Source organism: Caloenas nicobarica, chromosome 2 (assembly GCF_036013445.1).
Source record: "Caloenas nicobarica isolate bCalNic1 chromosome 2, bCalNic1.hap1, whole genome shotgun sequence".
In the NCBI taxonomy this organism is placed as follows: Eukaryota; Metazoa; Chordata; class Aves; order Columbiformes; family Columbidae; genus Caloenas; species Caloenas nicobarica.
The window spans coordinates 51,199,853-51,226,074 of NC_088246.1; the positions used below are offsets into that span (position 1 = coordinate 51,199,853).

The 26,222-nt window shown below is 41.4% G+C and overlaps 1 protein-coding gene across 3 annotated transcripts in view; it reads right to left on the reverse strand.

Moving 5' to 3' along the window:
* The window catches only part of ELMO1 (engulfment and cell motility 1), a 316,062-nt gene extending 299,675 nt beyond the window's left edge, over positions 1–16,387 (reverse strand). Inside the window, exons 1-2 of one of the 3 annotated variants that reach the window (XM_065628523.1) lie at positions 16,311–16,387; positions 15,131–15,201 (exon numbers count right to left, since the gene is read on the reverse strand). The gene's annotated coding sequence lies outside the window, so the exon portion shown is untranslated. Of the gene's footprint in view, positions 1–15,130; positions 15,202–15,732; positions 15,875–16,310 lie in introns of those variants that run through there. The other 2 variants (XM_065628524.1, XM_065628522.1) reach the window with 2 other exon arrangements.
* Between the last annotated feature and the right edge of the window lie 9,835 nt (positions 16,388–26,222).

Here is a 26,222-nt window from a genome sequence, read left to right on the forward strand (position 1 = left end):
ATAACTGCTCTGACAGTGAAGCTTTGTGTACAATAAAATCACACTCTGTGCGTTTCAAAGTAGAAGTCAGGTAAGTTATGAAGTGGCAATCTGTTTTTAGCACAAGTTCCAGCTTTCGGGCCTTTCATTTTTCATTAGAAAAGTGAGAGATTCCTTTTCTCATACGTTTGTCTAATCAAGCAAAGCGAACAGCTTCCCTGTGAGCAGCAGCGCTAAGGCAACCCATCTGAATCCCTGGTGCAGGTTTCCAGCTGTTTAATAAGGCTCACAACAGAGTCCCTCTCTTCCAGTTTCTGCTCCATCCAGTTTCCTACTTTCACAAAACATGTCTGAACTTTGCATCCCTGGGACTTCTGTTGCTCTGCTGACTTGGCTTAAATCAGCTGACAATTTTCAAGGTACTGTAGAGGGGGAATGGGAACAGAAACACAGATTCCACACATACAAGCTACAGAATCTGTTGCTGCTTCTAAGGGTGCCAAGCTAAAAATTGGGAGTGGAGGGGAAGGAAGGATGAGCCAACTTTTGAAATATAAGCCCCTCTTGCTCTAATACTTTTTGCCAGCAGAAATCTGTCCTAAAGCTTTGGCTTACAAATGCTGGAAACATCAAGTAACAAAGAGAATTACACCCAAGATTCTCTTTTACACAATATTTCAGTTAATACTCCCATTTCATTGTACAAGATCTCCTTCCAGTCCTGGCAAAACATGGCATTTTTGATCAACCTTATTACTGAACTTTCCAAATAAATATCTGAAATTAAACAACTCTATAGCTGTTGCTGTTCATTCTTATGTTTCCATCAGTTATTGGCATAGTCATTCCCCCTCTGTTTTAATCTTTCCTTTCATGATTGCCTAAATCTACATCGAAAATGAGAACAGTAAATCAAACTAAGCACTTGGCAGGCACGTATTGGTGAGATCACAGAAAGATCCTGGAATAGCACAGGCTGTCTTGTATGGAAAAGGCTCATGGAGTTCCCGTGCAGTTTCAATAACCATCATCTGACCCAATGAGCAATACTGAGATGGACACAGCCCTCCGTGGAAACCAGCTGTTAACTGGTAAACACCCAGGAAGGTGACAGAATTGGCACCCAAAGCTTCACAAGCAGTGTAGAGACATTATGCGATCAAGCCGTATTACTGCATTAACAAAACCGGCACAGACCAGAGCTTTTTAATCTAATCATATGATGGGGCTCAGAGGTAAAAAGTGAGAAGTGAGGGTAAAAAGCCCTTATTAAAAGGTAAGCTTGAAACACTTTCCTTCCTCTGGAATCAGAGTTTCATTCCTCTGATTTTCAATTCTCTGACTAAAAAAATAAAAGGTTTTACAGGGTAGAACAATAAGGTTTAAGGAAAGCTGTACTTGGCCCAAGCAGAATGATAAAATAATTACTTAAAATGTGTTTGTGATTCATCATGGTTCAATAACTTCTCATGAATGCTAATGTGTTTTGGAGAGATAGAAAGGCTTATGCAGGTGTGACAGAAACAATTAGTCAGGTATTAGTAAGCTGCTGGCTTCACTGGCAGCCACGGCTGCTGAAGCTGTACACAGGTACAGGGCCTGCCAATAGCTATCCACACACTGGATATTAAGAACCGCCAGAATAGTCAGGACAACAAAACATATCTGCAAACGTTTATTTCTTTCACCTCCTTTTGCCTGCCTCCGTGGTAAAATTTGTAGTTAAAGCAAAATGCTACATGCTTAAATCAGTGTGGCTCCCCTTCAGGACCAAGTGTAAGGAAAGAATCTAAATTAATCCAAAAGTCCCTAAACTAATCTAAACAGTAACACACCGCCTTCCCTCTCCAAGACCTTCTAAAAAGGTGCTTATTTCAGAAGAAGTATATCTACATGTATCTATCTACATGGACCAGCACAGGCAGGCTGGTTTAAATTTAAACTTCATCTTACTTTAGTGTAACTATTCCCTCCGCCAGTAGCTTTACAGTGAGCAATAAAACTTTATTCTCTTTTAACACTCTGGAGATCCACTCATTTCCACAGGTCTTGCACAACACTTAAGAGAAAATTTTCAAATGTGTTACCTGATACTCTGATACCCAGAATCCTTTTCTAACACAGCAGTCAGAACAGTGTGAAGGGCTGGTTTTAATTTCATTCATTTTCAGCTTTCAAGAAAATATGCTATTATCCCTTAATTGTAAATGATGCTCAATCCTTAAAAGCGGACCTAGGAAACAAACCCTAACACTCAACGTTTTGCTTAAGAGCAACAACACAACCCAAGCAATCGCACTCCAACAACTGCAGCAGGGGAGGAGCAGCCTGGCTTTGGCTCTGGGCCTCACCACACACCCCAGACAACCAACTGCATCCTTACTCTGAGACGGACATTACGACTTCGGTAGCATCGTGGATTTCTGAAGTGAATGGCAAATAATCCACTGGTGCCTCAATTAATCAGCTACACAAAATTCTCAGGGTCAAAGGTCAGTGAAACAAGATGAAAAACCATTAATCCAGCTGACTTCATCAGACTCTTTCGATAAAGAATGCAGCCATACGCTTGCATATCCAACAGCAGTTCCCATTAAATTTGCAGGAGCTCAGTTTCCAGCTACAGTTTTGTGGCTAATTTCTTAATATTCACAACCATTAAAAAAATAGCAAAGACCCTAGTGCCCTGCTGTGCCATCATATTGCATGTTTGCACACACGCACACATGTCCATGGATATAAAAGCCAAATATTTTTATTATAAGAATGCTTCCTGAATGCAAATGACAATCTCTTGACCCTTACATAGCAAAAATCTTCATAGGAAGACCTTCCAAGCTGTTCAGAAAGCAGCTATTGTCAGAAGCATAGCTGCATAAGATGGGTGCTTCCCACTCAGCTGATCTGACCCATGCTTTTATTTTCTCCATCTTTATACATGCCTGTACTGCAAAAAATAATAAGCAGAATCATCAGGATTACTTCCAAAAAAACCAAAACTTAAATGCATATTTCATTGTAATTTAATGGGAATAAGAATCCTTCCAGTCTTTGCACACACACACCCACCTTAAAAGACCCAGAATAATCTAGGATTGGCCTTAAAAGCTCAAGAGCTTCCTTACTCCCACTACAGCCTTATGGTAGACAACCAATAATGCTGTCTGCTGAGGACTCAAACAGGCTCTGCAACAGCAGACAGAAAGGATGAGGAGGAAAAAAAAAAAAAATATATATATATATATAAAGCCCAGAGTGATGGTTCTGAGACAGCAAACAGTTTGTATAGCTCCTGATCCCCAGGACAATCTGAGTTGCAACAGGGCTTCATCATTCGCTCCACAAACATGTTATGGTCTTATCCTGCCACCAGCTAGAGATTTTGCACCCAGTTGAAAAATATATTATGTAAAAATAAGCATGCCTTAAAGCTGTGGAGGAGTGATGTGTTGCTGAGGAACATTTACCTGATGAATGTGCCATTATATATCTCTCTTCAGAGTCAGTTATAGAAGTTACACTACAGCTCAACAATATTCAAACTCGATTTCCATACCAAGGGCAGACTACGCTTGTGTAGCTGAGTCCAGGGGAAAACCCCAAAATACATAATTACATGTATCACATAGATTTGAATTACTAAACTAAAACACCAGGGATCATCAATTCCCAGTTTCAGGCTTATCTTGAAAAAAAAAAAAAAAAATTATGCCTAAATAAATGTGAAAATACCCTTTTTGAGCCTGTTAATGCTTTCCCTTTCTGCTTGCTTTCTCTTTTCTCCTCCTTCATTTAACCTTGTTTTACCATTGTCAACAGTTTCAAGGGACATGAATGTTTTTTCAGACATTTTTTTCCAATGCCAAATTGTGCTTTTCACTACCAGTCTTAGTATCCCCTCCCTACCCTGCCTAAACTACACTCCATTCTTTCAAGAGCAGCATTCTGTTGATAGTGCCAGAGGCCAGGAAGGCTCCTGGCAGCACAGCTCCAACAAAGAGCCCAAAACTGAACAATCTCTTTTTTTTGTGAAAGGAGATAAGGAAGTCCAAGACATGGTTTTGAAAAGGAGAATAATAATAATAAAAAATATGCCGCTGGCATTGGCAGTTTTTATTTAAAAACACACAAATTTTCCCTTCCAAAGGGGCAGGTAGCATACAATGGCTTTCACCAGCAATGAGCACCTGCTCCTGCTACCTACATAAAAATGCTCTGCAGAAAAGAAGGAAAAGACGTTACATTGTGGATCTCTTATACACACAGATATAAATAACACTTCAGTAGTTCTACCTTGTTTCTGCCGAAGCAAGTGGTGAGGCCAAATGCTCCAAACTTCTGCTGGTTCTTTCCAATACAGTCTTGCTCTTCTTTTGACAGCTGTACAAGGCAAGCCAGCAACAACTGCAGAAAGACACTGGCTTTTGTCAGAAATAGTTTAAAAGAATTACTGCAGAAAGATGCATTATTTTATGCAAGTGTTTCAGCAACTCAATCTCATTATGTACAAGGGTAATGATGGGGAAACGGCTGTTCCTAAGACACAGCTTCTTTACTGACAAAAAATCAGAGAAGGTCCTTCTCTTCCTAAATACGATTCTTCTGCTTTAGTAGCATACCAGTGGGAAAGAAGCCAACAACTTCTTTTATGGTATCCAAATTGCTCTGCAAATAGCAAAAGCCTTTGCAATTATCGCATGTATCACCCTCAACTTTCACTGATTTCCTGAACTCCTCAATGGGACCAAAAGTAGCTGAAGATCAGTGTTAGATCTTAGAAAGGAAAAACACCTGAATATTTTACCAGTCTGCATCAATTTCTCACACAGTTCAAGGAAGGCACCTTCCTTTCTTTGAACCATTTTCGTTCGCTGCTTAAGAGCTGAACTGTGAACCCATGATCTGACTCTCTACACAAAAAGGCTGCACACTGGTCGCAACTCAAAAGTCAACATGTACAGCACTGTATATCTGAGATAATTCTTTTCTTCTAAAAGCCAAACTCTCTGGTGGTTTAACACTACTGGACCCAATGGTGTTATGTCAGCAGGAGGAAATGAGTTATGCCAGCAGCTCAGGATTATTTGGTTAACATTTTGACTGGAAATATTATGGCAAATTATTACCAACATTCATTGTATGAGACCCAGATAACCACCTGCAAAGCCCTCTCCATTAAGCCATCAGAAAGTTGCATATCAAGTTATTCTTTCACAGAATAAACTCAGGGTTTTTTTCAAGTATAAGTGTAGATATCTAGAAATGAAATCAGCATGAATACAAACCAGAAAATTATGGACAATGGCAAGGATTAGTATTTTTCAACAAAACCATATTGCTACCTAATGATTTTCATCTGTGGACAACCTTTAGTAACAGAGAGCAACTGCCCAAGAGACAGCTGCTATTGCCTATAGAATTACTGGAACGACCAGTTTTCTCTCTCAGTGAGGAAAGACAGAGCTAAAGGTCCTTCCCTTCATAAAACCTAGATATTTTCAGAGAGGTCTCTCAGTACACTCCTTTAAAAGCTTGTGTCAGTGGTTCAGTAACACTTTAAAATCACCTTTGTTTACACCTGTTGACAAAGTGCCTTCTAAAAAAGCTCCCCTTTTGTTGACTTTGTGTTCATGAGGTTTTGTGCCAGCAAGAGATTAAGAAATGAAAACAAACAATAGCAGGTATGTCAAGCTGAATCCAGCCATCACATACGTTTTTCTTTGCCCTCAGCATTTACTAAAAGATTTCCAGAATTTCTATCTACAGTTGACATTTAGATTTATTTAATATAAATACTGGACAGTCAGGCCTAAAAAGAGCTGCCCTCAGCTCCTCTTGGTGTCTGGTGGCAACTCCAGTACCACCCAAGGAGCTCCTCTACCATTATTTGGTAGATGGAGCAGTTCGATTCCAGTGGCTGGAAAGCTGCTTGGCAGAAAAGGATCTGGGGGTGTTGATTGACAGTGGCTGACCATGAGCCAACAGTGTGCCCAGGTGGCCAAAAGGGCCAACAGTATTCTGGCTTGTATTAGGAATAGTGTGGCCAGCAGGACTAGAGAAGTGATCGTGACACTGTACTCAGCACTGGTGAGGCCCCACCTTGAATACTGTGTTCAGTTTTGGGTCTCTCATCGTAAGAAGGACACTGAGGTACTAGAGAGTGCAGAGGAGGGTGACAAAGCTGGCGAGGGGTCTGGAGCACAAGTCTAATGAGGAGCGGTTGAGGGAACTGGGGATGTTTAGCCTGGAGAAAAGGAGGCTGAGGGGAGATCTTATTGCTGTCTACAACTACCTGAAAGGAGGTTGCAGCATGGAGGGGTTTGGTCTCTTCTGCCAAGTAGCAAGTGATAGGACAAGAGGAAATAGCCTCAAGTTGCACCAGGGGAGGTTTAAATTGGATATTAGGAAAAAATTCTTCACAGAAAGGGTTGTCAGGCATTGGAACAGGCTGCCCAGGGCAGTGGTGGATTCACCATCCCTGGAGGTGTTTAAAAGGCGTTTAGATGAGGTTCTTAGGGATAAGGTTTAGTGCTAGAGTTAGGTTATGGTTGGACTCTATGATCCTGAGGGTCTCTTCTGACCGAAACGATTCTACGATTCTATGAATTCTGCCTGTATCTGAAAAGAATTGATTGTAGATCTTCTCTGCCCAGGTAGGCTGAATCAGCTCATCAAGGCACTACAGCTACAGCAGTAACTTCATATTACAATCCGAAAAACAGTAGGAGCAAACAAGATTTTCCACTGCTGGTGCACACCATCCATGCTTTCCCTAGGGAAGACAAATCCTCAGCTTTTATTCAGAAAATACCTTGCAAATACATCCCTTCATGTATGCATTCTGCCTACTACCTACCTTGTATTTTTAACTTAATATTGAGAAGATGCTCCAAACAATCTCCAAGTTTTCTAAATGCTTCAGGTTGTCTTTACCAATATAGAACACACGTATGCCTTGCTCCCACTTGTAATTTCTCCACAGATGGGTAATGATCAAGTATCCATGCTGACCATACTAGACTTACCTATCCCGTTCAGTAAATACTTTGGAATAAGAGATCTTGCTGCGATTCTCAAAAGTTAATGGTGTTACCACTGATTACTCTTTTTCAGTGGTACTACTTTTGTCAAAACAACAGATCCAGATTAATTTTTTAAAAACATACTTTTGTCCCAAGGTTTCTCTTTAAGTAGTGCCTCATCTCATTTAGTATGCATATGAAATGACACCACACATGGACTGCCATACTTAAAACACACAGTTCTCCCTTTGGCTAATACTGATAATGCAGTTAATTATATGCATAAATAATGGCTGGGTATCCCAACACAGATGAGGCTGATGGAAACAGACTGTGATGAAGAAGCTAGAAGATGCAGAAAACATTTTATGAGCCCTTCTAACCAGGGTTATGCCTACACACTTATGTGGCACACTTGAATCCTCCTCTCCTGTCTGCAGGAATACCGCTGGCATCAAAACACCGGAGAGCAGCTGTCCTGAGGATGCGCTCACTTGGGACACCAGTCTTTACTTGATGCAAAGACTGAAACTACACACTTACAGTGTCAAACCAGTGACTTACAATGTTTCTTCCATCACGTTAAAACTGCATAGCTTCACCGTGTAATTCCATGAAAGTTACATACCTCAGAAATTGAACCTGTAGCAGAACACACTGGGCCTGCCCAGGTACCGTCTGAATTGAAGCACAGGACACCAGCAGTCTGAAAACTGCACTGACTCAGGCTTACCATTTCCAGATGAAATTAAAACTACAGGTTTCCTAAATGACTCCAAATTGCTTGCCGGAGAAGCTACCTCCCTCTGCAATCCATACCCACAGCTGGAGTCTCTTTGTTACAGAGGAGACAGCTACTAACAGGACACTCTCTAAAGGGGGCCCTCTGCTCTGAATTTCAATAGATCAAGAGAGAAAAGCCTTAAGACAGGAAAGCAAGGCTTATCCCCCTAAGTCAGGCTTATGGGGACCAGTGAACACAGCAAGAACAATTAGCTGGAAACAAAGGATCTGCAGGTTGACTTAGGTTTGATTTTCTAGTCTAGTTTGGTGGTTCTCTATTTATCAATTCAGGGGAGGGAAGTCTGACTGCTTTCTCCCCTTGCACCGTCATTCCTTTAATTGCAGAAAAGTAGCCCATAGGTCAGTACAGTTGCTTTTTCAACCTTCATATATTAATTATACAAAATCATTTAAAAACTAAAAGCCTTGCCATCTCTAGATTGAGGTAAGTGATTTTACAAAATTTAAGGAATCTGAAACAGAATTTAAAAAATCTTAAAACATATTATATTAATTTGAATTCACAAATCACCACTACCACCAAATTGTGGATGTTTTGATGCCTTTGGCATATGGGCCAGGAAATAAATTTAAAATTCCAGTGCGAATAGCCCTAGACCATTTTATTTATATGTTTGTTTTAAAATAAAACTCAAATTCCAACTTTGATTTATAATTACGTAGATTATTTTCTTCCCTTCTCCCTCTACGCACATCTCTCCTTTACCATAATGTGTTTTCTGACTCATTCACAGCTGCAGGGGATGAAGTCTTTGAAACCTCTGCCTTCCAGAAAACCATCCCAACACAGCACACAATGCTACTGACTCCTGTTTTTACCCAAACACACTCTTCCATCCAGCCAACTTCCTAAGGTAGCCGAAGGAAAAAATCGGTTATTTTTGGCAGGTCAAAAAATATAAGCCCGGGTCACTGGGCATACTAGAAAACTTTATGAAAGGTGGTTTATATGTTACATCCTAAAGCTAACCAAATAAATAGACTGAAATTGCCAGCATTTCATATGGAGGGAAGAACAGATGCAGAAATTTCAGTAGGTCAAGTCCAAATACATCAGAGAAGAAAGCCAGGACAGAGAAACACTCAGAGCAGCACAGGGCAGAAAAGATGATTCTTCCCTTTCACATTCTATACATTGCTTTTCACAATTGCACTTCTGTAAAAAATTCACTTTTGGCTACTAAATACGCAAACTAGTCCTTTCAAAAAAAGACCAGATAAACTGACCTACTTCTAAACATTACTTATCATTTTAAAAACCAAATGTTCAAGATGTGGGCCATTTTTCACGCCCTTTTCGTCCTTTTCTGGAACAGGCACTAGCTGTCATATCTTTAATTACTTGCTATAGATATGGTTAAAATTACATTAAGCAGTCCAAAGTGGTAAAGACCTTACATTTTCTTTCACCTTTGTAACTGTTTTGATTGGTCGGGTCTTTTTTCCCCCTTTATAATCTTCTCCTGCATAGTTAACAACCACCACACCAAACATTCTGTCTTTTGCTCTCCAACAGAAGTTCTCATTTGTTCAAATTTTCTGTTTTACAGGAAATAAAAGATTAAGCACAAGAAACTTGTATGCATATCTGTCGAAGAGATTATAGACCTACATAAAGTATAGCTCAGAATTAGACCCCACATCTAGACCTGAATTTTGTAAGTTTGGTGAGCAGAAGAGATGTCAGTATGTGTGAAGAGGGACAGTGGGAGGTGGAGTGAAAAGGTTGATAGGAGGAATGTACTTGAACCACAGGGGGCAGAGCTTCAACAGATGAGTGCCCTGGTGCCTGAAGGGAGCAGGTGGGAAAAGAAAAGTTGAGAGGGGAAAAAAAAAATTACGACAACCACTACAGCATTTTAAAAGCCTAGAGGCCAAAAGGTATACTAGATATCCTTTCCAGAATGCAAGAACCAGTATTTACGTTCGGGGAATTTTTTTTTTAGTTGGTTTGGCTCAGTGCTATTGAAGAGTTTGTCCAAAAGTCCAATGCATTGAGCCAACACTTACCAGGTTTCGATTTCCAGCTGAAGCCACGAATGCTGCTAACCTAACGTGCAATTGTATTCCAGAAAGCAAAGTAGTGGGAAAGACTGTACTGGAATGTAACAAATACATCCACAGGCACTAAGTGTAAAAATTGTACTATAACAACCTGTATCACAGCCTTTTTTCTCCTCTTATTATTAGAGAACAAATGTGCAAATCAACTTTATTGTTTGGTCAGAGGATATTACACGAGTACTTATAAATTCCTCATCATCCAACCTCAGTAGATTACCATTTCTCTTAAAATATGAAGGAGCAATTTAAAGTCACTCCCACTATGGTCACTCCAGCAAGATACAATGAAGTACACAGCAGATTGCCAGTCTAGCCAGACAAAAGCCTGAACTGCTCACATGAGGTATCTTTGCCAAGACCCAGATATCCCTTACACTTCTGCTGGACTATACGATACATGTACATTGGCTGAAAAGAAAGAAAAATAGGCAAGTAATATTTTCATTTCAGCTATAAATTCAAGCACCAGAATTCATGCATGTACTAAGAATATATGAATACTTAGCTAAGACAGTTCTATATTTATGGAAGACAGTGTTAAAAGAACCGCATTTTGTAGAAGTTCATTGAAATATTGGTTTAGCTAAACTCTTTCTACCACTCCAAAACATAGCAAAAATTGTTTTAACCACATTTAAAAAAAAAAAAATTGAAATCATTCTTCTATTTTCACAACATTTATACATCTCCTATTACTACACAAAAGATCAAGTCAGCATCCAAAGAAACAGATACGGGCTTGAAGTCCACCAATACACAAAGTATACTCTCTACTTACAGCATGTACATGGTCACAGGAAAAGACAACTACATGCTTAATTTTACTGAAGTTTCCAACAGACTAAATTAGGAGCCCTGACTTTTCCCATTCTTACTATCAAGCTGAAAATGAGCTAGAAGATAAACACCTCTGAATAGCACCAGCCATCCAGTCCCAGCAACCATACAAAAAATTTCAATGAAGGAGGAAGGCTGACCTGCTGATGGCATTATTTGAGCCCACTGTCATACCCTGCGTATCCCTCCTCTTGTCTAACTTCAAAATGTTCAATGAATTTGATCTACAGTCTGTCAGTTTCATACATTAAGGGAAAAAAGTTCCACATGGAACATTTTGTCTATGTTCACACACACTCTCTGATTCACAAAAAGCTCTGGGAAATCAAATCATCTTCAAGCAAGCATCCTCTGTTGTATTAAAGAGGGGGAGTTTAAAGCCATCACATCTCCAGAATCTGAAGTTCTCTTAGAAGCAGTGACCCACCCTCCCTTTCAGTTGAAGCTGAACAAGAAAAAAGGCTAGATTATCATATATGTATTCATGTAGCTGACAAAAAAATTACTCAGTCCCTGATGATACAATATTTCAGAGACGATTTTATACTTCATATGCCCCTCATAATTAGGTCTGCATAATAAACACTTTGAGCCAGACACTTTGAAAGAACATAGGAGGTGATACACACTTCAGTCCACAGCTTTTCTTGCAAATCTTAAATAAAATTATTTACTTGAGTAATAATCTAAGGGATACCCAGGAAGGAATTTAAGGACTGGACAAAGTTGGTGAAACCATGAAAGCTGGGATAAATAAATACATAAAAGACCAAAGAACAGGGTATCAAGGTAGAGGCAGCAAACATGCAAGAAGAAATTATGAGAAGAGTTTAACTTTGAGAAATAAAAACCAGAAGGAAAGCAGAAGCAAAAGACAAGAAAACACACACAGCTAGGACACAGCTATTATTCTGTAATAGATCTGTTTAGGAACAATTTGTTTTCTGATTTCCTCCCCCTCCCCCACCGGCCTCTTTATTGAAGATGATGTTTCACAAACACGTTAAAATCAACCAAATTCAATCTGAAAGGGGAAATCTTTTCCCTCAGCACTGACTGGTAGTTCCCACTCTCTCTTTGAGCTAATACTAGCTCCTGTGGAGTTTTGCAGTGTTATTTGACTGTAAACAGAACCCAGCAGAAGCAGCAAGTAGACTTATGTCCTCAAAAGCAGCAAGAATGGGTCGCTTACCATGTTTGCATAACATCTCCAGGTAGTATATTCAGCTTTCTAAAGCATTCCGAAGGCTGCTCACTAGAAATGCACCAAAGTGAGCTCATATGAACAGAAACTAAAACACTTTTCTAAGAAGACACGAGTCATCTTCATAGTAATATTTACCCCTGAACAGAAAAGTGAGATATCCCTGGTGGCACAGACTTACCATTAATATCCCTCTTAAATGTTGAGTGATCACAAAACTAACAAAAAGGTTGTGACGTCATCCTTCAATTTCTCTTTTGTGTCTTGCAACACTGGCAATAATGAAAGATCACACCACAAAACCAAATCCTTGAAATAGCTTGATGCAAAAATGCTGATTGAAAGACAGCTTTGCATTTTTGTGATTATCCTTCCATTCATCTCTGTAACACTATATGTATGCAGTTTATTTTAAGTGTCACATATATTATCACCTCTTACAATCCGTACTATCAAACACCTGCCAACATACTGGCTTCTGCCAATTGGTTTTGGTTTCTCTTTCTCTCCTTTTCCAGTGTTAAATTTGGAGAGAGGGGAAAAAAATAAAATTAAAAAAAAGGTGACTGACTCAAGTAGAAGGAAAATTATCCAAAATCCTTTAAACAGTTGCTCTGTTAAATTAACACAAGTTTAACAACGTGTACTTGGCACGTTCCTCTTGCCACGAATACAAGAACCTTTTTCAAAAAAACTCATTCGAAGCAGGGAAATCTTTTAAAGATGCAGCACAGACCTTACTGAATGGTGGTTTGATGGCTGTTACAAAGCCATTTCTAGTCACAAGTGTTCAAACCAAAAAGACTTCATAACCATAAAACCTTTTTTTGAAGCCTCATTTTTAATAGGATAATGACTGAATAGGGAGGCAAACCAAATCGTTCACACTCAAAGTTGTACCTTCAGGACAGTGCAGGGATAAAGCAGAGGAGAAAGTCTCCTAGACGCAGGCATAACTGTGCAGAAAAATAAACCGTAAGAGACAACAATATTTTTCCTTGCTCCAAGGGTGTCTGATGTTTTCCAGTTTCCAGGGTGCCTAAAATCCCATCACCTTCTACAAACATAGTTTTTACTACAAGGACAAACTGCACATTCGCACCATAGCATGACAAAGAGAGCTCCTAAACTTTAAAGAGACCATTTACTTTGAGGAAACTGAGAAGTCAAGTGATCACAGACTCACAGCTCAAGGGGAAAATTGTACTTGATGGCCTCATCCAAGTCCCAAGCAAATCCTTATCTGAGAATCTCAGAATTGGAAACGTTGTGATTGGCAATATACGCAAAAGAGATGCCTATCATTGGAACAGGACACTGTACCTTAGTGTGCAGGTGCACTGGCAGAGATCTAAGGAAACCTTTCCCTAGTTACAGTTAAATCTACAGACATTAGCCTCTCACTTCATCACACACTGAACTCATCTAGAGCACCAAACGAAAGCCATGCATCTTATGTATGAACATGGGAGCTCTGCTCCCTGTGTATCAACACAGAAAACACGAGATGATAGTCCAATACCACTTTGCAGGCTGGACACAGTGAGAAAACACATCTACGAGCCCAAACCCTAAAATCAAAGAGACTTCTGCTAGGTAGAAAAAACAAAGAGCGGAAGGAAGGGTGGAGCACCACGTTACTCTTGATCTGCAATTTGCTACAGAACAGCGTTGCTGTCAGGAAGTAAAACGCACTCAGCAGCGTTTCAGCAACAGTTACACCTTTATGTAGCATAATAAGCACTCTTTGTGAATACGAGGGTTAAGTGGCATTAAAAAAATCCACTTCTCAAGACAACATATACAATATGTTGCACCTGAACAGCGACGAAACAGAAGTACTTTCTTTTAAGAACACACACGGTCAGGTTATATAATAAAGGCTACTCAGCTGCAGATACTTTCAGTGACCACATAAGACTGCTACAGAATAAGTAGGATAAGTAGGTAAGAATTTTTCCTATCCCCTCATCAAAAACCATCAGAGTTGTGCGCCTATTAAGTTTTTCCTGGCACGTTGAGAATATAAAGAAAAATATCAAAACGGTAAGTACAGAAACTGGTTCTCTTTCCCCACCTCGCTATTCTTCACTTAAAAAAAATCCTCAGACAATGACACTCACAGCAAAGTTGCAAGCTACAGAGAAGACAAGTGTGTTGTACTGCACAATGAGTTTCAAATAGATTACAAAAAGAGATAAAAGAAAGTCAACTACCCCTATGCAACCTCTGCAGCAGGAATAAACTGGGAATCAGGTTCACCTAGACTGGTCAAATCACACACTTAGACCTACAGACTGCACAGACAGCATCTGTAAAGAATACTTAATTTCACATCATGTTGATATTTTAGCCATATAAATATTTATTTTCTCTGACTAGTGAGTTTTTAAAACTTGCTGCAGGACTTTTAACAGCTTTATCATGTGTGTAAATGGATATTTTCCTAACAATGCACAAGACAGACTTTTACCAGCAAACTGTCACCACTCTTCCTCCTTCTTATCTAGTTACCGTCATCAGATTAGATCCCTACCACATAACTACACAGCTCAAAAAAAAAAAAAAAAAAAAAAAAAAAAAGAGAGAGAGGGGTGAATCAGGGATCAAAGAAAGAAAACCTTGCAGCTCAAACTGGAAGAACTTTCTGAAAATTCATATATATTTTTCTTTACTGTGTGAAATTCTGCATAAGTCACTCAATCAAGCAGGAATGACAAGGAAAGAACGGGACTAATGCGAACAATGAATGATCCATAAATGTCTACAAGATTATATAACTGCAGATAAGCTAGCATGCGTGTGTGTGCATTTGCGAGAAAGGAGGGGAAAAAGCTAAGGGGAAAAGGAGGAAACAAGATCCTCAGTCACAGATACAGGACTCTGCACAGTTCTCAGTCAATTTCCTCTTCTTCCCAAAAGAAATATTTTTACCAGGGGCAATCAGGCAGCTGAGGGACAAAAGCAAAAGAAAACACATTTGCTTATGAATGCACTTCAAAACATCCCTTGCTGAAATTGCACTGTAACTGCTGTATCATGAAATACAGCTCACAGGCAACCATGTTTATACTTAAGCAATTAACACACGGTACATTTCCTGCACTATTATTATCATTGGCGCTCTCAATGTGTTTGTTGCACATTTTGAGCCTTGGCAGGTTAAGATGTATTCTTACAAAGTTAACAACAAAACGTTGCTGATTCGAAATGTACTCACTGTTATTTTTCAGGAACTCCAATATTTACTTTATACCATTCTCGGGGGAGAGCTGGACAGTTGTATTAGTTCTGCAAGGAAAAGATATTCAAAATAAACTTTGTAAAGGCTTCAAGCCAAGGAACTTTCAAAACGTAACTTTTTGGACCCGATACCCACTTGCTCTACAAGGCTGCACACCGTTGCTTTGCCTAATGGCCATCCACATTTCACAGAACAATCATTTCATCTGACATTGATAAGCGGTTTCATCGCTTGCATGAGCACAAACTTAGGAAAAGGCACACGCACCCCGCCGAAGGCTCTTGAAGGCCAGTGGGAGGCATGCCCTGGCAGGAGGCGGCTGGGTACCAACGCGGAGCCGAGAGCCTGCCGGCGGGGATGCACTTGCTTAAAAGTTGGTTTCTCCTCCCGAGCGGCGCCCGCGGCTGTGCCGACACTTGCTGCGGTCGGAGCCTCCGCCCGAGCCTGACCCCGCGCCTTAACCCCCGCGGGACCTGCCGAGCGCGGTGCCCCCAAAGCCGCCCACCCTCCCGGCCACCCGCCACCGCCAAGCGACGCGCCAGCCCCGCCGGGTCAAGCCAGGCCCCGCCACCACTCACCCCCCCGGCGCCCGAAGGTGCGCGGCCCCCGCCCGCCGCCCCTCACCAGCGGCCTCCGACCACTTGGCGCAGCTGGGGGCGGGCACGGCCGCCTGGGGCACGGGATGGGGCTGAGGGGGAACCGGAGCGGGAAGGAGGCGGCGGCGGAGGGGGAGGCGCAGGCGAAGTCGCGCCGGGCGGCTGTGGAAGGAGCGGCCGCGGGCCGGCGGAGAGGGCAGGGCGGCGGGAGGAGCCGCTGTGTGAGGCGGGCCGGGCCGGGCCGTCCCCCCCGCCAGCAGCCGCCGGCCGAGGCCCCGCTGCGCTGACAAGCACGAGGCTGCGCTTCCTCTTCCTCGCAGCAACGGCAGCCGCTCCCGCCGGCCGCCCCCCGCCCGCCACCTCCTCCCGTGGGGGACCGGCCGCTGGCGCCCGCCGCGGGCAGGTGCGGGGCTTGCGGGCCGCCTGCCCCGTCCCGTCCCGTCCCTCCTCCCCGACCGCTCCCCTGCACCGCCCGGCCAGCGCCGCAGCCCGCCCCGGCCACCCGCCCCACCGCCGCTTCCCATCGCCGCTTCCCATCGCCGGCCCCGTGGCTCGCCTACCTCGCAGGGCGGGCAGCACCGCCCCCTCCCCGCGGCGCAGAGCGGGGAGCCGGACTCCCCGCCGCTGCCTCGGTGGGCTGCGCTGCGCTGCCGCCGGCGCTACCCCATCCCGGGGCTCGCAGAGGCACTCGGCGGCTCCCTGCCGCCGCTCTCACTTCCTCTTCCTTCCTCCTGCTGGCCCGGCCGCGACGTGCAGCCCCGGGCCGGCCGCCGCCGGGGGGTCCCGCGGCTCCGCAGCACCTGCGCGGGGGGGGGCGACAGCCGCCCACCCCTCCGCCTCTACCTGCTCCTGCGCCGCCCGGGAGCGCCGCTTCCCCCGCGCCGTGCGGATGATGTCCCGCCTCCTGCAGTTTCTAATGAGGGATTTTAGGGCTTCCTTGTTGCCTTTGGAATAACTATTTATTCACTGTTGCCGCTTTGCTTCCCGGAGAGCCACCGCCGCTGAGCAGCCTCACAGCCGGCAAGCTGCGGCGTACCTGTATTTTCCCCTCCGAAGAGAGCGAGCAGCCGGGGTAACCCAGGGTAGCCCGGGACGCTCCGCTCCGCACCCCGGGCCCGGCCGGGAGGGGGCGGCAGCGCCCGCGCTCCGCACCGGCCCTGCCGAGCTGCCGCCCCCGGGTACCGGATACCGGCTCCCGCCCCGACTGCTGTGTCGAGCATCCTCGGGGCCCGTTATAGCCGGTGTGAGATGAGTGCCCCAGTTGTGCCGCCTTCTTGCTGGAAGAGTAAAACATCAGATCATTGCTTTTTGTTCTCAGTCTCCCTAAAAGAAAAGCAGTCAATAAGTTTTTGGGGTATTTTATGCCTTAATTCATAGCTACTATATGGACTACACACAATATGTGACACTACAAGCCATCAAATTACGTTTTCTAATACTGCAAATAGTGAGGGGTTTTTTCTTTTTCTTTTTTTTTTTTTTTTTTTAATAAGTCCTGTACATTTCACTTTGGTGAGAACTGATCGCATAGCCGTGAAGCCTTTCTGTGGTACAGCAACTTTTATTGTCTGGTATAACAAAATTTTCTCTCTGTGAACTATTACATGACACGTGAAGATCAAAACTTGCAAAATTACTGGCTCTAATCTTGCAAATATTTATGCATGAGAGTATCTTCATGCAGGTTAGTATTTCCCCATGATTTCCTATAAAGCCACTCTCCTGCAACACCCAGGTCCTCAAACCACAATAACACTGTTATGCATCATCTGACATTTATGACGCTCATTACCCTGAAAGTACCACAGCCACCTACTAGGATGTTATATGCAGCAGAACTGCTGGGGGCTTTCCAGGAGAGGAAGCAGGACTTGATTCTCCCCTTAGGCTGTAATGTACCATGTCAGTGATATGCTAGATCTGAGCAAATACTCCCGTGTGAGGCAATAAATGGCATGACTCACCTGAGTCACACATTACTATATTTATAGGACTAGAACACAGACTCTACCAAATGACAGAGGCTAAGAGTACACCCCAAAAACATGAAAGCTCCTTTTCACACATGCAGGAATTACCTGCCTGCTCACCTTTCTTCCAGCACCTTGCAGGCTGGTGTGTGGCATGGGTGGCAGCAATGAAAACCAGGGGAGCTGGGGCACAAAACATCTTGGTTTTGCATTCTGAAACTTCTCTACGGCAGGAATTCCCTGCAATCAAATAACATTTATTTAAAGCCATTGAGTTTTAGGACCTCTTTAAATGTTAAAATCCATGGAAAGCTGAACTTCGCACATTGAACTGAAAGGTGTTGGTTCCTGTGTTTAGTATACATTTTAAAGCACCTTTTCATATTGGTTTATTAAGGTGGAACTCCAAAACTGAAAATGTGAGGCACATATGTAATATAATGCTCCTTATATACACTGAAAACCCTTATCAGACCATCCCAAGAGCTTCTTATTGCTACACAGAGTTTATTGAAAGGGGGACAATATCAACAACAAATAAATGGCTGTTCAGTTTGCATTCGAACCATTTCTGTAATACTGAGACTTTTTTCTGTATGTGTTACCTGCATTTCGGTGCTTGAAATGAAAGCAGAAAGTGTCTACAACTTAGAAAAGGGCCTTGTAAACATAACATGAGTTTTCCTTACCTCATTTTCCACTGTCAGCTCAGGACCACTTTACCAGTACGCTTACGTGGGGGGCTGGTTTCATTTGTGAAGATAAATGCACATATACATGGTGGTAGGAAAGATGTTTGGAAGACTATTAAGAATGAACAATACTTTAAATGCAAAATGTTTTTTGCCTTGTTTTTGTTTTTTAGGCTCAACAATGAAAATCATTAAAATTAATTTCACAATAGCTGGATTTTAAACAGTGCAGGAGAATGTTTATTTAACAATGCTATTGTTACACAAGTTAGAAGAAAATTTGTGAAAAAAATTCTAATAGTTTATGGGGACAAACTTAAGCACACCATTCTACTGCACCATTCAAGAGAGAGCGAGCAAACTAGAAATCTGGAGAGCATACTTCAGTGAAGTCTTCTGTTTATCCCTGTCCCTATCTAATATTCATAGTATTGCAACTATTGCATCAACACTGCATTATTTTTGCTCTCCAAAAGCCCAGGGAACCTTTACTCAGAATACATATGTACAGAAGCACTTGGCTGCTATGGCCATTTCCTGATTTATTTAGTAGTAGTCATCCTTTTTGTGATGTCTGCTATCAAAGCGCTTGTTATCTTTACAACTGATGCTTTTACAACCAACACCGGAGTTGTTCTTATGATGTCAGTATAAGATGTTTGCTAAGTAATTCTAGAAAGCCAGAAGAGGGAGCGCAGGAACAGAAAACATTGAGAATTAAGCATTTTAATTGGTGTGGCTATTTCAGCTACAGCCTTAAAAAGAAATAAATAACTAAATAAAGGAATTTCCAGGAAGGACTGCTGCTTGGCTTGACTGACAACAAGGATGTTTCAGGGTAGTCCTGTAGGTGCTGATCACCTGTCAAAACCTGGCCTGTAGAAATCTCAACTTGACTGTCTCAAAACTGTAGAAAGCATCAAAGCCATTAATCACTTCTTACAGTGAAAACCTTAGATCCTGAGATGAAAGAGCTCCTGATAATTTTTGAAGTTCAGTTTTGTCATGGTACTTCTGGCCAAAACCTTCCCGAGGCACAGATTATTCAAGAGTCTTTGTTATGCCCAGAAGCAAACATGGTTGGATTTTACTGTGCCTATAGGCTTTATGAAAGGCCTTTAATAATATCGGTAATTTAATTGTATATAAGTCATGACCTACAGAATTCTGTTCATAACCACTAAAGCATATCAGGGATGTCAGCTATGATATAGAAACAAAATATAGGATTATTATTGTATTTTGGCTTTTTAGAAGTCTCATATAAATTTATCTTCACTTTGACAACGCTAGCTGTCTATTGTATTTGAGAAAACATTTTGTTTCTATATACATGCACGCCTGTGACTGTATAGTCTATTAGATATTTTTAAATAGGTCCTGAAGATGTGACCTAAATTCACAAATAATGACATCGATAAAATGGACTGTATCAGAAACTTCAAGTTCATTTTTCTAGGCTGCAATATGTTTGCACATCTCCATACTTCAGTCCCTAAATTACAGTTGTTTGCTTTTATAGACTTACGTATGTATGAATTTTATTTTCATATATACATATATATGAACATTTGGTGCAGGACAATTAAACAAGGTCAGTATGATATAAAGGTTGTTATGACTCAGTTTTAGTATACCTATTCAGACTGTAAATCTGCTGCTATATATTCATTTGTATACAGCATATGTGGGAAGGCAATAACCTTTGCAGAATAGCCATCCTAACGAAGAAACAAATATATCTCACATAAGACATGTTTTAATTAACCTACAAACTACCTCATTCTAAGAAGTATTTTTGGTCTGCATATGGACTCATTTCTATCTTACCTGGACACAGATTTAGAATTAAATACATTGATAAAAGTTAAGGTTGTGAAATTATAATAGTTTTGATCATCATCCAAGCATGAACAAGCAGGAAAACGAAGAGGTCAGGAATGGCCCTCAAAGTTCTTATGTCATTTATCTATCATGTTTCTAGGAATAAAAACACATCTCTGCAAACTGCTTTTACTGCCACTCAGTCGTTCTTCTATATTTTAGCTTGCCTAGGAAGGATCTCTTCAGGAATTCATGAACAATAAAGTCTAGAAGTGATTTCATCACAGTCTGCTACTGTTTGAAGGATAAAAACTTGGGAAGAGCTAGAAAAGTTAAAAAAAACCCAAACAAAACAATTTGGTGTTTAAGTTCAGCAAGCTCTGAACTTCAAAGGAGCTTCTCTCCTGTTGCAGTGAAAACAATCACTGGAGCTGCCCAACAGTTGTTTTAAGCTGGTCCTGACCAGAGAAGTTTAAATCAAACCAGGCGTTTTGCTGAGACATAGGTGCAAGCTAAATCTCTCTTTTATAACTTCAAGAAGGAGTTCAAGGGAGTCCTGTGATCTGCAATATGTAGCAAATACAGTGATATTTTCCAGCTTTCATGTAAAGCCTAGCAATTCTCACTGACTTTGATAAGAAGTTCTGCACATCTATTTAAAAAACAAGGAATCTGGGCAGTTCTCATCCTGTTCACTCTGGAATCTGTGGCAGAATCGTGTACTAGAGAGGAAGGCTTACCACAGCATTGTCCTCAATAGAAGGAGTGGCCCCAAAATAATGGTTTTCACTCTCCGTTCCCAGGGCTTAGCTCACTCCTCGTGGAAATGAGCAGAAATTCCTGTTTTGGTAGAAACAGCATTGGATCACATTCAAATAATGAAGAAAAGTGGCTGGTGCTTGACCTAAGGAATAGGAAGTTGATTATTAGTCATCTTAACCTACAGGCCATGACGTCCAGCTGTGCACCTTGACAAGAGAAGACGGCCAACACCGACATGAACCAGGACAGGCCCCCAGTCCCAGCTGGCTGCTGGCTGTGTGACTGCTGGCTGGGTTTGTCCCCCTTGCTCTGTGTAACACCAGCAGTTTATCAACAACAACTATGCAGAGAGTTTAGCAGAGACGACAATAGAACTTCATTTCTTCACAACTCCAAGTTCAGATGCCTGGCTGAAAGAAGAGACACTAAAAGTCCTTGGAGAAGACACTAGAGGAATTTTAATCACCTTTCCAAGACATAACAGAGTTGTTTGCTGCATGCCGTGTTGTTTTCTCCACCACACAGTGACATTCCTTATATCTTCTGTCAGGTTAACATTTTACAACAAAACCTCCTACTCGTTTCAACAACATTTAAGGATCAATATATTTTCTACTCATTTTAGCCTTTGTTTTATTTCTGTCTTCTTGAAAGGACAGAGCTGGGCAGTCAGGGAATTGAAACTCCTGAGTTTTGACTCAACGGTGAGCCCTTAATCCACCATGTAAGTGTGGGTGAACTGTATAAGCTTGGGGAATTAATTTCTTACCCTGTCTCTTTAATTTCTTTCCTTTTGTGTTGTTGTTGTTGTTTTGGTTTGGTTTTGTTTGGGTTTTGTGTGTGTGCGGTTTTATTTTTTGTTTGTTTTTGTTTGATATTTTGGTTTTGTTGGTTGGGTTTGGGTTTTTGTTTTGTTTTCGTTTTGTTGTTATTGTTGTAGTTTGGGGTTTTTCACTTGTTTCTTTTTTAACCTTGTCAGTTTAAGCTGTAAGTTTTCCAAGACAGATTTTTTTTCTCTGTGTATTTGTACATATTCAATATATTTCAGCTCCAATTTCATTTGAGGTCTCCTGGTGCAACCACAGCACAGTTATTATTAATAATCCTAGCCTTGTGAAGAAACTCACTGTATTTTGATTGAGGTTTCTACTTCTTTATCCAGTCTGCTATCCTGTTCAATTTGTAGGTAATAGCATTACTGGCCAGTGCACAAGCCATAGAAAACTTACACAAGAAAAGCTGTAAAACTTAGGCGCTTCTCACTCCTTCGACAGGCTGCAAACTTTCTTTAACATTCACCCATTTTCTAGTCACCTTGTGTTCTATACAGGTTAATATTTGATTAAAGTGTTCTATTTTTATCAATTTAGCAGCTGTGTTGCATGTGCAGTTGAGGTTCAGAGGGTGCCAAGTCATGTCACATACTACTACAGATCTTTAATATTAAAGACCAAGTTCCATCCTTTCTGGGCAGCAGTGATGTTATTTATATTGCAACAGGCTACAGAGACTTCGACTAGCAAGAAACCTAAACACTGCCCAAACTCGTAGTAAATGTCTTCCTTTCTCTGAAACACAGAGTTTAACATGTAGGGAAAACAAGCAGGTACAGAGAAAGTCATAGAAGTATCACAACATCTATCTCCAGCGATGGCACAGGATGATTCACTACCAATCAAGGTCAAATTCTCCTTTCCCAAATCACAGTGCGACAAATACTGCCTCACTTGCAAACCCTCCCTAGGACTTACTCATAAGTCTTTTGACAGATTTGTGACTTTCTTGCTGGAAATAACAGACTGTTCTGTCTATCACCCATTTTAATCCTTTCATAATATTAAATGATAAACAGTAACTTCTGGCAGCAAAGTAGCAATAAAGAGTACAAGCTCACTGCTCAGAGGTGTGCTGGATGCCCACTTTCCTAATGAGGTGATTAACTTCAAATGCTTCATGGAATGAATCTGGGCAAGCAAGTGGCACTCCAGCAGCTGCAGAAGAGGCACAAATGCACTTGCATTTCAGCATTGGCACTTGGCCTTTCCCCTTCTGCATTTATTATTCTTTTATAATGGAAAGTCACTTTCCTTGTACAATATTTTGCCGTGCTGTCACATTTTATTTTGCATATTTCTTTAGGACTGTAATGTTCATGGCTGAAAACGACTGTCCATGCCAAAAAAAATCATGAGGCTTCAGAGTTAGTTATAAAGGACTGTTAAAAACATCCTAATCTTTATTCCTTAGATAGTATGGTATCCTAAGTAATGTTTATTTAGAACAAACATACAAAAAAATTGGGCTGCAATTTTCAAAATGACCTACTTCAATGCATATGACACTTCAGATAAACTGAAAGGCCTTAAATATTATGTTTTATTCACATCATTGCTGGACTATGTATTGATTTATGGGAACTCTGAAAAGCTGGGGCAAAGGTCTTGTAGGTAACATCCTGTCCTATTATAACCTGGTGGAGGTGATTCACCATTCTCACACCCCCGTGTTTTAATGAGTTTCTCTTGCCCACTTATATCACCCATTTTTCATGCCTCCTTTTGGTTTTTCCCTGTTGCCATTCTCCTTTCATTCAATAGCTCAAAGTACTGTCTGCTTCTTTATATCAAGGCCTTGAGGAAGTTACAGTCTTGATACGTATTTTTCGTTGCTAACATATTGTAGTTGCTGCATCAGATTTCTATCATCACTCTGTGAATGTCCTAAGGTCTGTTCCCAACCCTGAAGTAAGAGACTGGAGAATGATTTATTTGCTGAAATGTGAAGTTCTGAGTCAACAAAAACTGTTCATGGATTCGTATCAAACTTGCTGAATCATTTTTTCACCTATTCTTTTTTAAAAAGTGGAAGTCTTTAAACTGGCATTTCTAAATAACAGAATAGAGCAAAGCTCATGACCTTTCAAAACTTCATCTACCTATAGTTCTTCTTCTTTAATCCAATGCAGAAAATGAAATAAAAGATTTTATTCAGCACAAAATTAAAAGGGAAAAAAAAAGTGTGGTATTAGAACACCATTTTGGTTAAAAATAAAACTTTTTTTTTTTTTCAAATGAACCCAAAAACATTTAGAGCATGGGAAATGTTTTCCAGTTCAGCTAACAAATCAATGGACACTTTACTTGTGTAGGTCTAATTCACACCCTTTTTAATGGCTTAATATTCAAAGGACTCAGCACCTGCAGCTCTTATTCAAATTGGACATTTATAAGTCAATGGGAGCATCTGGATGTGCACCAGTCATGAAAAAAAAAAAAAATCAAGCCTTTAATTTGTCACAAGTGTGTAAGTAGGGGTAGAAGTGCTCAACTTTACACTCCCCCACTTGCAAACGTTGACTACTACAAAAGGATTGCAATTCTCCTGCCTCACAGGGAGCCTAAATTCCTGCCCCAGGATACAAGATGCCCCTGCTGACTTTCCAATCTAAATTGGGAAAAAAACTGGTCCTCTTACATCCCAAGGACTAATTAGTCAATGCCTGTGAAGCCCTCTGAAAGGTGAAAAGTGTATCTGTGCTTTACCATGACAGATGGCTACGGTTTAATTCTAAAGGTTTTCTTCAAAAAAGCTGGTTTGTGGGAGCACTTACTCTCTTCACTGTCCACTAGTGCAGATGATTCATTTTGAACTGGTGTACAGATGGAGGAACAGGATGGCAAAACCTCTGCTCTGGCTGTGAGCATTCAAAGGGAAGAAACTTTAATATTGATTGACTTTATGAACCAGAGTTCCCCACTGTCTTCTGGTAGTGTAAAATATCATAAAATGCTGCCAATTCTGCTTTCCCTTCTCCCTCCTGTCTGTGACAGCATTACAGGATAGCTTCCCAAAAGTAGATGAAGTGCAAGACCTATGGGGAATTGAATACTCTATGTGTCACTGAAAGTAGCACACTACACCGTGTTCCCACACCTGTCCCCATGCCTTGTTGCAATTAGCATCTTGCACAGATCCTCCAACATATGTTTGCTTTGTCATCCTGTGGAATATTCCACTACACTACACAAAGCAAGCTGTCAAAGACTTTGCTGGAAGAAATAATGAGTAATGATTTATGATAAAATAAGCACTGCGATCCTCTGCTGCAAAAATTGGTGTGGTGTAAAAACAGCAAGAAGACAGCTCTCAAGCTTTTGTAGTTGGCTTATCAATTCTGATCCATTGCTCAGGAAACATAGACTTAACGCTTATATACTGTGTGTGATTTATGGAAGAACCCAGAGGGAGAGAATATAACAAATACAGGCAGGATTTTGCAGGCTGAACTTGCTAACCATGTCAAGCCTGCCCACCAGAATGGCTCAGATCAGCAGTGCTTTCAAAGGGACAATATTGTACAGTCCAGATTACTCCTACAGACATCAGTACAGTACATTCATTGATAAAGAGTAAGATAAACCTTCTAAAGGAAGAGATGAAAATATTTCCTACCAGAGCTAATTTTTTTTTTTTTTTTAAAAAAAAGCTCATAAATAAGATCACTCACCCTCCTCTCTCAAATGTGTTTTCAGTGGTGCTGTTTTCTGGGAAATTTCCCCCCTCCCAGATTTTTAAGTTGGCTAAATTACAGAAAGCTTGATCATAGACATTATTTAGTTTTTGTTTTGCTTTTTGGCCCTTCTCCCCCACAGTTTTTGTCACTATAGATGCATGTTAGGCACATACACGTTGAGAACAGATCTCAGTCATTGCTACACTGTTGAGTTAGATGCACTCCCTGGCATTTGAAGGGTGGCAGCTGACCTGACGTGTGACCTTGGCTCCTTTTTTATTTCCTTCTTTTTCCATGGGGGAACAGGGTCTAAAGAGGTGGCGAGGAGCTTAGCAGGGGAAGGTTGAGGAGCTTTCTGCAAGAAGCATGAAGTAAGCAACCCTGCGATGCCAGGCCACCCATTTGGAGAGGCAGCCAGTCTCAGTGCTGCTGCAGAGACTCCTTGCTTTGCTTCAGCAGAAAGCTGGGCTCCTCTGACTTCTACATTTCTTTTTGATGGATGCTCAACCTTCTCCTCAGGAGCAGGTAGGATCTGACATGTCTCAAAAGGGACATTCTCAGACGCTCTCCCCATGCTTCATTATCAGGTCACGTTATGGGCATGCGTGCTCAAGGCTTAGCCTGAAACACTTCTCTAGACTGAGAACTTTCCCCTGCACCTACCCACTTCCCTGTTGCTAAGAGTGAGAAGCTGGGCAGTAACTTGTTTGA